Below are 16,141 nucleotides of genomic sequence, written 5' to 3' on the forward strand. Positions count from 1 at the left end.
CACAAAATGCTGTCAAACATTAGGATGAACCCACTCCAACCTCACTTGAACGCACAACATGAGAGTGGAGGTGTGTGTTTGTCTGTAAGGCATTTTGCAACTGCCCACCAACCTAAATCTATCATACATTGCAAGAAAGTTACCTTCCATGACTTTATAACACTTTACAGTTTACAAATTACAACTCTAATTGGGATCTCACCAAATCACCTCAGGTCTGTGGGAAAGATATTGTACATTCCATTTTATTGATAAAGGAATTGAGGTAAAGAAACTTGGTAGATCTGGAACACGAACCCAGGCCTTTTCATTTAAGCTCAATATTCTTTCTGTCCTGGCATCTTGACCCTCTTTGTGCAAGAACAGCTAAGAAACGAAAGAGCTTGACAGGGTCTGGAATTAGATCCTCTAAGCAAACATGGTATGATCTGGCTTAGGGAATGTCAGCTGTCCCTACAAAACTGAGCCTTCTCCATGGTGTCCCGGGTGGTGTCATTGGTCAGAGGCTGTTGCATTTGTCTGCTGGGCCCTTTACTGAGGTTGTCTGGTTAGAGTCGTCATCTAGTTTGAACTGTCACTACAGTTCTTTTGGGAGTGCTAATTCATATAAATATGTATATTAAGTACATATACATATATAAACTTTCTGCTTTTATGCATAGGTATTGTTCTTCCTTGTCACATCATATTTCTTTCCAGCTTAGTAGCTGGTGAAGCTCAGGTACCACCACTCAACCAAGAGCTAAGGTTATGTCTGAAACTGACAAAGTGGTGAGCAGCTTGCCCCCCTTCACTTACAGCCTAGGTCAACAGGGCCAGGGATCTGCTGAAGGAAGAACAGGGGCAAATATCTCACATATTTTGTTTACTTGCTTGATAAGTTGGTGTGCCACCTGACTGGCAGAAGGAGTTTGAGAGAGGGTATGTTTTAAAAGGATATGCACAGATATTTGCTGGAAAACTACATTCCCCAGTGATGTGATGGGAAAGGTATTGCCCAATGACCAATCTCTTATATAGTACAAGGAGAGGTAATGAAAATATGATTATAAAGGACTTTAATGTAAGATAAAGGATGCTCAAATGTAAAAAAAAATATGTAGAAGTAAAAGCTCCTAAAAAATCATTCCCAAGGGCATTCTTTGAATAACTGATGAGACATATTAAAGTCATTTGAAAGATATAGCACCAATTTCCAGCATGAACAAATGGAGATATTCTCATGAGAATAAGTGACAATCTTGTTGTTTTTGCTGGGGAGATATCCTCTTTTGTTTAGGAAATTGACAAGTGAGAGTGGCTTCTTGGGCTGTATTTCCCTGTCCAGTGGCTCTCTCAGAACCTTGGAGGTTGACTGTCACTGGGCAGGCAGTGGGATGCTCAGCCAGGAGTGAAAGAACCAACATACCTGTCTTCCTTTAGTCATGGGCCAGCTTTGTGCTCTCATCCCAATTTCTTGTTGGTCCACTCTTCCAAGCAGGGATATCCTCGGGATACCTGAAAACAATGTGGAGGAAGGACATGAACTGGAGGCATGGTAGCTTCAGAACCTTATCATTGTTGTCCAAGAGAACCCTCGGGGAAGGAAAAAGCAGAAGCCATCAGAGTTCCTGGTCACTTCTCCCTGAAGCCCTTTTGGGTTGACAAAGACCTGGGCAGTAGCAGGAGATAGGCCTGTAGTTCTTTGCAGCCCATGGTCCATGCTCAGGAGCCCCTGCCCTGGTCTTTTGAAATTCCAAATCACACCCTCTCTAAGAGGATGGTTGGAGTTCTTACACTGTCTGCTATAGTTTAGCTTTGTTATAATCATTTGGGAAATCATTCATTTGTTGGGAGGCAGTATGGCTTTGGGGAAAAAGCCCAAACTGGCACCAAAAGTCCCTAAGTTCGGACCCTGTTGCTGGCTGAGTGACACTGAACTAATCGGTTTAGCTGTCCAGAGTGGTTTCTACTTCTCTAAGATAAAAATGAAATGATTGTACATGGAAAATTCCTACATTGATGTTCACCTGCAATCAGAACTCAGAAGTAGCTATTATTATATAAGTATTATTATTAGTAAGTATTGTTACTGCTTTCTATCACTGTTGCTGTCAATGGGGCTGGATGAAGGTAGAGGTAACCCCTCCATCAAACCCCACCCCAGATTCCACAGGGGAACTTGCTTCCCTACTTTTCCTAATGCTCTCCCCTGCCCCACCCCACCCTCATGGCACACTCTCACTGCTGGACCTCCCTTGGCAATTCCTTGAAGGTGGTGTTTATACTTGTCCCCTTAATGAAGATGATCCCCCAGCTTCCTGAATGCACAGCAATCTGCCTTGCCAGCCTGTCCAAGATGTTCCCAAATATAAGTGCTGCCACTCATTTCCCCTCCTACCCCTTCCCAAGCTCCATGTAAACCCATAAACAGTGTGGGATAGAGGGCTTTTGTAGCCAGATGGTATAATAATAATGATAATGATAATGATAAAAATGTCATCATAGATACTAAATACAGAATATCTACTATGTGGTTAGGTGTTTTCCTATTTCTTTTCATTGAATCCTTACTGCAATCCTTTTGGATGCTAAAAGCATGCTTGTTCCATTAAACGTTGACCAAACCTGGGGGTCCTATCATCTTGCCCTCCTTCTATACGATCCATTATTAAGGATCCCCAAGGGCCAGAGTTTCAGATTGTTTATTCGTTTGGAACCAGCTAAGGAACCACAAAAGATGGCAGTTAGTCTGATGGTAACAACTGGTTTCCTTTCTCCATCAATCAACACCCCACAGCCTATTGAACAAGCGAGGTGTATCGTATAATAATACATCTTATTATGGAGGAATCCCAAAGGTTCAGTACTGGGTCTCGGCCCCCCTGAGTTTCTCTGTGACCTTCAGTGGCTCAGCTAGGCTTTAGGCAGCAGGTGCTGGCAGGGAGGGTCTGTGAGGAGCAGGAGAGTTTCTCCTGGGTGAGGATCTCAAGCCTTACCTGGGCCTGATCCTGGGAGTGCTGCCTCCTTCCTTAAAATTTACACAGGATGATAGCTTCTGACTGGGTTATGCTCATGTAGTAGTAATCATGAGAGACAGAAGATATGAAGACGTGTTCATGCGTGTGTGTGTTTGTTGTGTGTGTGTTGGGGGAGGGATATGGAGAAGGGCATGACCACTCACATCAGTGTTCTTGCCTGGAAAATTCCGTGGACAGTGAAGCCTGGTGGGCTACAGTCTATGGGGTCGCAAAGAAACAGACTCAACTGAGCGGCTTTCACTTTTCATGGAGAATTGGGCTGCAGGTAGGTGACCAGTCATCCCAGTTTGCCTATGTCTGAGGAGTTTCTGGGACACAGGGCTGTCACTGCTAAAACTGATATGGTCCTAGGTTAGCCAGAATGGTTGGCAACCTTAGGCGTAGGAGAGGGTAACAGTCAGTCATTATTCTGAGGGATAATGCTCTGTTGTGGCTGATGGTTGGCCTGACTGAGTTCAAAGTCTAGCTCTACCTGGGCAAAACAGACCCTGTGCCCCAGTCTCCTCATCTGTAAACTGGGGCTGGTAATGGTACCTATGTCATAGGTTGTTGTGAAGACTGAATGACACACTGAATGTCAGGTCCCTGACATACACAAGAAATTGACAGTCACTGTAATGTTCTCTTACCTGGCAACACAGCCCAGTTCCATGGGTGCTCCTTCCTGAGTCTAGTTGACCCAAGACCCTATGAGACCCCCTGTTGTCAGCGTTTGGTACAGAATGCAGTCTGATCTGTGCTGCACAGCAACTTCTTGTAGGGTGTTTGTTACTCTTGGAGGGCTTTCTGCCAGACTGAGAGCTCTGTGGGAGGGGGGGTGGCGGGAAACCAGGGCTGTGCCAGGATTAGAATATTTCCAAAGACAGAGTCTGGTTCTCAGCACAGGCTGTGATAAATGTCATAACCCAGGAAGGGGGCACTGGAGGTGTCAGCAGGCAGAGGACCCGTGTCTCCATTAGTCAGTTAGTTGCTCGGTTGTGTCCGGCTCTTTGTAACCCCATTGCCTATAGCCCAACAGCTTTCTCTGTGGGATTCTCCAGGCAAGAATACTGGAGTGGGTAGCCATTCCTTTCTCCAGGGAATCTTCCCAACCCAGGGATTGAACCTGGGTCTCCTGCACTGCAGGCAGGTTCTTTACCCTCTGAGCCACCAGGGAGGTCCGTGTCTCCATGAGCCCCTCTTTGAAGAAGGGGTGTGTGTGGGGCAAGGAGGAGGTAGGAAGGCAGAACTCTAATGAGCTGGCTAGAAACACTGGGGTCAGTCCTGCCGAGACACACCAGACCCTTCTCGTCATCTGATAGTCACGCTCTGAGCACACTCACACATCTAGACACACACACTTTCTGCCGGTTCAGCAGCCTCCAGAAGGCAAGGTGTCGGGCTTGTTTTTCCTGAGTTGCCTGATCCCTCTTCTCGTCTCTGTTAGGTGTGCAGACACCGCAGACCTCCTTCTCCGCATTTCTCCCAGTGTCTCTTTCTGCCCAGGTCCTGTTCCACGCCTGGCCTTTCTTCCCGGTGCTTTGAAGAGTGGGGGCCCTGCTTTGTAGGATAACAAATAGAACTGTCAAACACATCAGCGCTGCCGCCTGCAAAGATAAATGGGGCTACACATGGGGCGACCTCTGTGGATCCTGGGGCCCCAGCAGGAGCTGACACTGTGACAGATGGGGGGCGAGCAGTGCTGACACAATTGGGTCGCCTGAATGTCACGGGGTGAGGGGGGGTCTGCTCCTCCGTTGGCTCCCCTCCCCTCTCTACCTTACACGTGCTGTGCTGCTGGAGATCATCAAGAGATAGTAGGCAGGTCACCGCTCCTCACCAGCCTTGTGCATCTTCCCTGTCGGCGGCACGGGGCAAGGAAGCAGGCTGTCTGCAGAGCATCCTGTCATCTCAGGGGTGACAACTGAGGTATGTGCAAGGACAGCCGGTCCTGGGCAAAGACCAGGGCAAAGTTTGTCTTCATCGCTCGACTTGGTCTTTTTCCAGATCCACCCTGCTTGGTGACACTTTCTCACCAGTCCTTCTAGCAGGCTATACTCACCTCTGGTTCTCACCCAGGAACCCCTCCCAGGCCTTGCCAATCAGCCCATGCAATTGATCTTTCCGTTCTTTTCATATTGTACCCTGTGTCCTGCTTTATCAGGTTTCAGAAGGATGTCCCAATGATGGCTCTCAAACTGCCCTTCTTTCCAAACAGGATACACATCAGCACCTTCCCAGCGAGGGGCTGGGCTGGGCTGGACATTCCTGAATCCCTGAAGGAGGAAGGCCTACAAGATTTGAAACTCTATTCCAAAGGGATGCAAATGCCCGGCAGCATTTAGGGACAGAACTTCTGAGTGGTAACTCTTCCTTTCCAACTTCCTCTTTTATTCTACCTAAAGAGAAGCTTTCCTTTGCTCACAGGTGCTGTTCTCAGCTGAGGTCTTCTCTTGGTCTATAGCTTCAATATCCACTGCTGATGGGCTGCCAGGGCCCCAAGCAGTTCAACTCTAAACATGTAGTCAGGATCCATTCTCTGTCAAACTATGTGCGGACTGCTCTGAGTTGGGGAGCACAGAGGGGTGGCTGTAAAGATAAATAAGCTGGAATTTGTCACATCTGGGGACTCACAAGTTAGCTGAGAAGAGAGACATGTATGAGTTTAATACAGGACCAGCCATGAAAAAGAGGTAATGGGGTGGAATGAGGACAGGAAGAGGAAGGCTAATCTTGACTCGAGAGGAACAGGGACATGCTCAAGGAATAGGTGGGTTTTGGTAGGGCATCAGAGGATGAAGAGGATCTGGACAGGCTGAAATGGTGGGGAAAAGACTCGTGTATAGAGAGGAATATGGATTCAGACAGATGGGAGATGCAGAGTCTTCTGGGCTCTGGACTTGATCAGATATGACTGAGGCACATGAAAAGTGTTTGTGTGTGAGTGTGTGAGAGAGAGAGGGAAAGAGAAGAGGGAGCAGAGAGGAGAGGGGGCGAGAGTGTTTGGGGGAAACGACCGGATTCAGTCTTAGGATGGGAAGACGATTTCATTCTGTATTCAGCTTTGGATGGGAAGACGATGCTTCGTTTTTTTACTTTCCATTTTGCTTCTCACTGAAAAATTCTCAATGGAATTGGATGCTGCTCTTAGTAATAAGGAAGGAAATAAACATCACACAGTTCTCTTGGATTCTCCAAAAAACCAGGGATGATAGGCAGTAGGGAAAGAAAGGACAGAGGAGAGAGACTGGTATAGAGTGCCTTTGAGTAGAATGAATGAGCTGGTACCAATTACTGAACCTCTTTTAGTTTCCCCTGTCTTAAATGGGGATAACATATAATTCCTGGCCAAATATGGGGATAATAATACTTCCCCCATAGGGCTGTTGTGAGGCTAATGGAGAGAATGTATACAAAATGTTTAGTACATTACCTCTCAATACCTGGTGGCTATTATTATGACTATCCCTCTGTCTCCTGACCCATTTTAGCAGGCAACAGCTCTCAGACACTGTTAATGGGTGGCTGTATAAAAAAAGCACGTGGTTTGTCCACAGGAATGATGTTGCTGAGGGATGCTCAAAGTCTAGATGATGAGGAGACTTAACAAGATCAATACCACTTTTGGAAAAGATTATATGCTATACTAGGCAGCAAATAGACCATTGAAACTGGATTTGGAAGGCATTTATAGAGTCTATTAGAGATGGTTAAACATACCAACACAGAGAAAAATAAACCGTGGATTACACACATGCAGCCTGCTAGTACTCTTTCTCTTTGTGTGCCCTTTTTTCTCCCTTCCCCTCTCCTTGCCCATTTTCAGGTTTAGGTAAGTAGGACTGATCAAATAACTCCTCTGAGCAAAGCTGAAGGAGGAAACAACGTGGCATTATGGCTGTGCTTATCTAGTCATTTAGAGTGTGTGAGATTTCAGGAGCTGAACAGAAAAGTGATGCTTCGATTTACGGCAGGCAGTGAATGAGTTCTCCCTGATTAATAAGCTGATGGGTTTTCCAGAAATAACGGAAATCTTCTGGTTAGCTTTTTAAGGTTACTAGTGAGCAATTTAGTGCACTGGAACAATAATTTTGTATTCTCTAGTGGCTTGAAATAATTAGATTATTTTGTGGAATGAATAAGTGAGAAGTTAACTCACTGGCATGGATCAGTGTGGTAACATGATTTATTTCTTGTAAAGGTGAATGCTCTAGAGTCTTGACCTTACAGATGATTGTTTTGACTCCCTCCCCTTTCTCATTTATAATATGTTTTGGGTCATTTTGTGAGGAAGGCTGCCCAGTGGTGTGGGAAGAGCATATGGACTTTGGGATCAGCCTCTGTTTTCACGAGGTATGTGACCTTGGGCAAATCACTTGACACACCAGACCCCTCTTTCCACTAATCAGGAAAGGAGTGGTAATAATACTTACCTTATACGAGGGGCATATGAAGTAAGCCCGTTACTGAAAGGAAAGCATCTAATACAGCTTCCAGCCCACATTGGGAACCCAAACAAGCATTAGATTCCTTGTAGTCTTTCTCCCCACCGTATTATCTTAAAATGATTAATGTTTATACCAAGGATAAACATCCAGCACATTAATTAATGGTGATTCTAATCATTTGTTAGGTTAGAAAGAACTTCTGCCTTGATAAAATGCTTTAATGAAAATGTTTACTGAGCCTGTTCTTTTGGATGAAGGGAATGGGGTTTAACATTTTGCTTTATGGCAACTAATGACCCAATTCAAGGCAAAACCTCTATCTTCAAACCAGCCAATAATTAACATATAAAGTTTAAACAGAATCTTGATTAGGGAAGTGGTTTTGTATTCTCCTCTGTTATGGCGCTGTACACAGTGGACATTCTGCAGCCCTTAGATAAAGCACAGAAAAGGAAAAGACCAACAACTGAGTAGTAGTTGGAGATTAGAGAGCTGGTAGAGTTTTGGTCAGTTGGTGATAGAAGCAGACCTTGCTTTTCATACATTTGCTAACTTTTGAATATTTACAGACTACCCAGCATGCTGGGTTCAAATGACATACTATAGCAACGTTGGATGGAGGTATGTGCTCTCAGTTCCTGCTAGAACATTACAGCATTAGAATTCTTGATACAATTTATTTCAAGCCTCAAATCTGTGTATCACTTATCCGCTGAATTGAACAAATTGAAAGTGATCACATTTAGGAACTATTAGTGGGAGGTTGGTTCTTCCTCCTCTTTAATAACATCTTGAGAGCTAACGGGGTTCAGTGCTATTCCTCACATCCATCCTACCTCCCTCCACACAAATGAGCTCAGTTGGAGGTAGGGTTTATTGACATTTAAATGAGCATATTTGGCTCACTGTAGCATGGATCTAAATGAACACTGCTTTGGTGCATTGAAACTTAATGATTTCCTCTGCATCCAGGTGAGACGGAAATGTTGCGGCATTCAGGTGGGGATGAAGACATATGGAACACAAATCTTCCAGCCAAGAATTAATATCTTGATTATATCATAGGTTATTTTGATATTGGGATGCGGGAACTTTAGGAATGTGCTTCTGAGCCTGGAAAAGTAAAACAATAGCTACAGAGGGGTTAAGGGGGGTTGGAAATCAGGAGGAATGCCCAGGTGAGATTATTGATAAGACTAGTTTTTTCTTATGGCTTCATAGTCTCTCTTTGGGAACTAAAGACACAACTAAAGATTAAAGTTGAGCTATTTCAAATCCTGAAAGATGATGCTGTGAAAGTGCTGCACTCAATATGCCAGCAAATTTGGAAACTCAGCAGTGGCCACAGGACTGGAAAAGGTCAGCTTTCATTCCAATCCCAAAGAAAGGCAATGCCAAAGAATGCTCAAACCACCGCACAATTGTACTCATCTCACACGCTAGTAAAGTCATGCTCAAAATTCTCCAAGCCAGGCTTCAGCAATACGTGAACTGTGAACTTCCAGAAGTTCAGGCTGGTTTTAGAAAAGGCAGAGGAACCAGAGATCAAATTGCCAACATCCTCTGGATCATGGAAAAGGCAAGAGAGTTCCAGAAAAACATCCATTTCTGCTTTACTGACTATGCCAAAGCCTTTGACTGTGTGGATCACAATAAACTGTGGAAAATTCTTCAAGAGGTGGGAATACCAGACCACCTGACATGCCTCTTGAGAAACCTATATGCAGGTCAGGAAGCAACAGTTAGGATTGGACATGGAACAACAGACTAGCTCCAAATAGGAAAAGGAATACGTCAAGGCTGTATATGGTTATCCTGCTTATTTAACTTATATGCAGAGTACATCTTGAGAAACGCTGGACCGGAAGAAGCACAAGCTGGGATCAAGATTGCCGGGAGCAACATCAATAATCTCAGATATGCAGATGACACCACCCTTATGGCAGAAAGTGAAGAGGAACTAAAAAGCCTCTTGATGAAAGTGAAAGAGGAGAGTGAAAAAGTTGGCTTAAAGCTCAATATTCAGAAAACTAAGATCATGCCATCTGGTCCCATCATTTCATGGGAAATAGATGGGGAAACAGTGGAAACAGTGTCAGACTTTATTTTTTGGGGCTCCAAAATCACTGCAGATGGTGATTGAAGCCATGAAATTAAAAGATGCTTACTCCTTGGAAGGAAAGTTATGACCAACCTAGATAGCATATTAAAAAGCAGAGGCATTACTTTGTCAACAAACGTCCGTCTAGTCAAGGCTATGGTTTTTCCAGTGGTCATGGCGCAGCAGCTGCTCCACCAACCACACCCCTCCTCCTGCTTCCCCACCCACAACCCTTGACCCTGGCCAGCCTCCCCCTACATAGGCCACCAGATGGGCTCCTGAGACCCTCCCCTCCACACATGGCAAAAGGCAGCCTGTGTGCAGCTCATTCCGCTGGGGGTGGAGAGAGGGAGGGTGTATGCTAGACCTTGAACTGGCAAATAGAGGCCTGGGGTGGGGGGTCAATGTGCCTGTTTCCTCCCTAACACAAAGGAATTTTATAATATCTGAAAACTAAGGGGACTTTCCTGGTGGCTCAGACAGTAAAGAATCCACCTGCAATGCAGGAAATGTGGGTTCAATCCCTGAGTCGGGAAGATCTCCTGGAGAAGGAAATGGCAACCCTCTCCAGTACTCTTGGCTGGAGAATTCCTTGGACAGAGGAGCCTGGTGGGCTAGAGTCCATGGGGTCACAAGAGTCAGATACGACTGAGTGACTGACACACACACACACACACACACGTATGGATGTGAGAGTTGGACTGTGAAGAAAGCTGAGCGCTGAAGAATTGATGCTTTTGAACTGTGGTGCTGGAGAAGACTCTTGAGAGTCCCTTGGACTTCAAGGAGATCCAACCAGTCCATCCTAAAGGAGATCGGTCCTGGGTTTTCATTGGAAGGACTGATGCTGAAGCTGAAGCTCCAATAATTTGGCCACCTCATGCGAAGAGTTGACTCATTTGAAAAGACCCTGATACTGTGAGGGATTGGGGCCAGAGGAGAAGGGGACGACAGAGGATGAGACGGCTGGATGGCATCACCGACTCGATGGACATGAGTTTTGGTAAACTCTGGGAGTTGGTGATGGACAGGGAGGCTTGGCGTGCTGCGATTCATGGTGTCGCAAAGAGTCGGACACGACTGAGCGATTGAACTGAACTGAACTGAAAGACAAACCCATTTGGAATTTGGTGATGGAGCTTAGAATCTCTGAGGGAAAATCATGGAAACCAAAGTTCATCCCCTGTAAATACTGGTCAGTCACAGCAGACCTCCTTCCTCCACTCCACATGCCCTCCAGACATTCTCCCATTTCTCTGATATTCTCTAATACAAACTGCTCCAAAGAGTTGTCTAAATACATTGTTTCTGTATCTTCACCTCCCAATCTCCCATCAACCTACACAGCTCAAGCTTCTGACTTTACCAGTTGATTCAGTCGCTAAGTCGTGTCTGATTCTTTTGACCCATAACCGGCCAGGGTCCCCTGTTGATGGGATTTTCCAGGCAAGAATACTGGAGTGGGTTGCCATTTTCTTCTCCAGTTGGTGGAACACAATTTTGCCAAGATCACCAGTGACCTGCCTGTTCCCACACCCCCTTTTTTTTCTCATCTGATGACCTCAAAATATATTGTGAGCAATCTTGACTATTTTCTCCTTCTTGAAACAGTCTCCTTTCTTGGTTTTTATAGAAATTCTTTTATCTTGAGTCTTCTCTGACCTCACTGATCCTGCTTCCCTGGTCTCCTTGGCTGTCTCTTTCTCTTCCACCCAAACACAAAACGTTGAGGTTCCTGAGAGCTTGGACTTGAATATTCTTTGCATCTCCAAAAGTTTCCTCCTGGTTGGTCTATTCTGGTTTCATGTGTTTAAATGCAATGTTTATAATGCTGTCTCTGGTATTCGTATTTTATTTTTTTATTTTTTTTATATCTAAAAAAGAATTTTATTAAAAAAGCACAAATGCAAAGAAATGAACAGAGGAAAATTTATGCGTCGAACCTGGACTGGTCACTTATGATAATATACATGCTACAATTCCATTCTCTCCAATCTCAGCCTCTCTTCTGAGTTCTCAACTTATAAATCCAACCGTCTCCTTGACATTTCCACTTGCATACATTCTCAACTGAGGAAGTCCAGAAAGCTACCCTGGGTACCTGTTTTCCAAGTCCTGGATATTACATCCACCACCAAGTCCTGTCAATCCACATCTTACAAATACTTTGCTCTGTCCATTGCTATGCTTAGTCATGGGTACATTGTCTTTCAGCTGGACTAGTACAACTGCTTCCGGATTGGTTTTTCTTTCAATCTCATTTTTTCAGTTCATTCTACCCAAAGCAGCAGCTTCCCTGCTCAGCACTTACCTGTCAATGCCATACTTGCTCTGGCCCTTTCCTCTCTAGTCTTTTCTTACTATGCATTCCTCCTTATTCACCATGCTGTAGTCACGATGCTCTTCTTTCTGTCCCTTGGGCATACTGTACTCCTTTACACATCAAGGGTTTTTCACATTCTGCCCCCTTTGCCTGGAATGGTAATTTACATCTCCAGCTTAATGGCATTTATTATAGGCCAGGCCAGTTCTAAGTGCTTTTCATGGATTAATACATTAAATTCTCATATCACCCACACAAGATAGGAACTGTTATTCTTCTATTTAACTGATGAGGAAATTGATTCACATTTATTCAACTGAATGTTCTTTCCTCCTTTTCATGTGACATCTCCCTCTTGTTTTTTAGATCTTATCTTAGATAACACTCTGAGGATGCTTTCTTTGTCTTCCCTATCTAAAACACTATTTTCAATCTCAGTTCCTTGTTTAGACTTTTATAGCATTAACTATAACTTGCAGGGTTTGTTTGTTTGTTTATTGGTTCACTTGTGTTTTGTCTGTATGGACTGAGATTAGGTCTTTCTCACTCACTGTTGTATCTTGTGGCTCAGAATGGCAGCAGACTCTTAAATGTTTGTTGACTGAACGAATGAGGGGATGCATGACCACCTAACTTGGAACTTAGTCGATGAGGTAGGGAGAGGGCAGGAAAAGGGGTGGGAGGATATGTGGTGTGGCAGCCCAAATGAGTCAGAGACGTGACGTCCTTGTCCACACAGCTTCATCTGTTCCATCCTAGTCTTCCCGAAACAACAACAAAACAAAGCAAACAAACAGGATGAGTGAGAAAGAGATTGGAGAGGAGAAGAATGATTACTTATGTGTATTTCTCTGATCATAGTCTAAGCGCTAAAGTAATGAAGACCTACCGGGTATACATTTAGTGGGAGGGAGGAATAGACAAAAGCGTAGAAGCAGTAATCAGAGTTTGGAGGCGTGACTGTAACAGTCTGTCTGGTGGAGGATTTGAACGGGAATGCAGTGAAAGATGACTTCGGGAAATCAGGTTGCATCCCTGAGCACTGGCTTAGGGAGTGTGGATGTGAATCACTGAAGGTAGAAAGCCACTGGAAATCTTTGTACCAGTAGTTTTGGAATTACCAAGGATCGGGAATTTGGAATTACCAAGACTCAATATATTATAGACAATAAATTTGTGGCCTTGCTGGTATGTAAGCTATAAGAAGTGAGTAGGTTATAAGAATGTATTTCCTCTGTGTTACTCACCGTCCCATCTATGAGGACCTACAGTTTCAGTTCCAGTAAAGCTATGTTAGATGATGTTAGCATATAAGTGATCTTGTAGCTAATTACAAGAATCTGGACATCAAATTTAAATGATTTAAATAATTATGCAGTTTTTATTTTTAGTTTTTGTCTTGCATTTCTAAATAGTATCACTCCCTGGCTTCACTTACTATCAGATGCTGATTATATTAATGTTGTTATCTTCATTTTTATTATTCTGTATTTTGCATATTTTTGTAATTTTCCACTAATACTTTTTGGTGTAAGAGGGTTAACTTATACACAAGAGACAGTTTTCATAGGTTTAAAAATGTTTTTGGGGTGAATTATTCTTGCTTCACTAGCATAAAGGTGACAGTATTTTTTTTACCATGGAATAGGTGCAGGGGTAACTGATTGTATCTTTTCCTCTAAACTAACTTCCTTTATCCTTGTGAATCACGTGGTACTCAAAAGAACCAAACGGTATTCATGGAGAGGAAACACTGCCTTAACAGTGTAAGGTGTGACAATAACCCTGCCTTAACTTTCATGAGGCTCGATGCAGACAGTACTAAAAATTCTTGGGGAGTAGCCATCCAATCTTAAAAAAAAATGATTAAGTGGTCATAGAGGAGGCTAGATTCTCAACCTGGCTTTCTACATTCTGAAAGGGTACCTGTTCAGAGATTTGACAAGCCCAGGTATTAGCATTTCCATTTCCAATTTCCCTCTTTTTTTTTTTTTTATCCGTTTCAAGGGAATGTAGGATTATATTCAGATCTCTAAGTGTGGTCCAAGGATCTGTGTGAGGTTCATAAGATCTACCAGTGGGTCCATGAAATCAAAACAATGTTAAAAATAATATTAAGACATTATCTGATGCTCCACTTCTAGGTTCTCATGAGGCTATGAGATACGATATCACAAGAGATTTAAACTGGAGCAGATATGAGATTCTAGTTACTTTCTTTAGGCCAATATCTTTCCTAATGCTCAGGGCTGCTATGCGGGGATGACCCAGAGGGAGAATAAGGGGAGGAGGGAGGTGGGAAGGGGGTTCGGGAGGGGGAACTCATGTACACCCAGGGTGGATTCATGTCAATGTATGGCAAAACCAACCAATATAATATTGTAAAATAATTAGCCTCCAATAAAAATAAAAATAAAAAAAGGAAAAAAATGTTTTAACTTAAAAAAAAAAGATATTGGGAAAGCTGCAAAATAATGTGATTATTTTCACAAAAATTCTTTTTACTGGAAAAATATAATTAAAAAATAAAAATGTTATTTATGTTAACATGTGTTAGATAATATTTAAATGAATCAATAAATCACTGTTTTAAACATTTCTGATTTAAAATTTTGAACATGGTGATTATTGTGAGCATTAACAATTCTTCTGGAAAGTGTAAAAGAGAGGTCTTAAACAAAAGCCTTTTAGGGTCCTTAATAATTTTTAATAATGTGAAGGGATCCAGAATCTCCAAAGTTTGGTAATAACCACGTCAAAATGACTGGTGTTACTAGTAGTAACTTTTTCTTTGCCAACAGGCGGGACACTGAAGAATCAAAGAAATAGAACATCCAGGTAATACTGGTGAGGACATTAGAGTGGGGCCAGGCTCACAGTAGGCGAGGTCTCTTGGTAATACTAGTGAGGACATTAGAGTGGGGCCCGGCTCACAGTAGGCGAGGTCTCTTGGAGGGAGAGACCAAGATCTGCCCAAAACCTCTCTATATTCCCTGTGTCCAGCATTGTATCCTGCACATGACAGTGGCTCCACACAATCTGGATATTGAACAAGCTAACGAGTAAGTGATAAAACACAGCTCATTCTGATAAGGGCATTTGACATGGTGTACAAGGTCTAATTAGGGCTAGGCCTGCCATCCACAACTGAGATGAGCTTTTATTCAATTTTCAATTCATCCATGTATTCAATAGTTCCTTATTGAGCACCTATTATGTGCCAATTGCTATGTCTAAGTCACATTACATCTTCAATTTTCTCATCTCTGTAAGGGAAACTCAAATAATCTGTGAAAACCCTTCTAGCAATGTCTTCCTCTGGATAATACAAGAGCTCTCTCTTTGTCTCCCTTGGATAAGCTAACACAGGGAAGAAGATAACTTTCCTCAGGCAAAAAAGCATCGTCTGCTTTAAGTGCTGCTGCAGAAACTTTACAGGCAGATGGTTGACTGCCTTGGCATTTTACAGATAAAAATGGTCAAGTTTGGAAATGGAAAAAATTTAAACTAGAAATCAGCTAGCTCAATTTTATTCTCTAGAATTTATTCAGTATTAAACTCCAACTGAATAATTTCAATTTAGGGAATTTGGAAACCTACCAGTGTCTCTCCCTTTGCAGAAAGATGATGATCAGAAGTCTTTTGTGAGAATCTGAGAAATTTTCTGCAGTCAATGCAAGCCAGGAAACTGTGTCATTGTCCTGAAATGAGTCATGAATTTTGAGAGAATGAATGATCCCTTTCCTTCGGTCACTTGTCCACAACTTCCATTCTGGGTCATGAAGTCTTAAGTGCTCAAGTTCCATGGGCCTGTTTCTTGATTACTTGTATGAAGAAGTTCCCACATGTATTTGTCAGTTTTCATTAGATTATGTTGCAGTAACAAGCAACCTGTACATATCAGTGGCTTACAACGATGGCATATTTCTTGATTGCATTTCATACTGGCTGTGAGTTGGAATTACACTGCTCCCGCACCAAATAGCTTCTTCCCTCAAGATTCTAAGTTGAAGAAACAGCCACCATTTGGAATAGCTGTTACAATGGAAAATGAAAAAGAGATGTGGACAAATCATACAACGGTTCTTATGTAGAATGTGACATTCAGTTCACATTCGGTTGGCCAAAGCGAGTCTCAGACAGGCTGCCATCACGGTCACTGGGGGCAGGGGAGATGCTCCTCTCAAAGCGGGTTTCTAAAATCACCTTGCAGCCAGCAGGGATGTATATTTTTATTACAAAAGGGAGAGTAAACAGTTGAGAAACAATA

The sequence above is a fragment of the Moschus berezovskii genome, chromosome 17 (genome assembly GCF_049115385.1).
Source record: "Moschus berezovskii isolate FMDL1 chromosome 17, NW_MosBer_1.0, whole genome shotgun sequence".
Taxonomy (NCBI): domain Eukaryota; kingdom Metazoa; phylum Chordata; class Mammalia; order Artiodactyla; family Moschidae; genus Moschus; species Moschus berezovskii.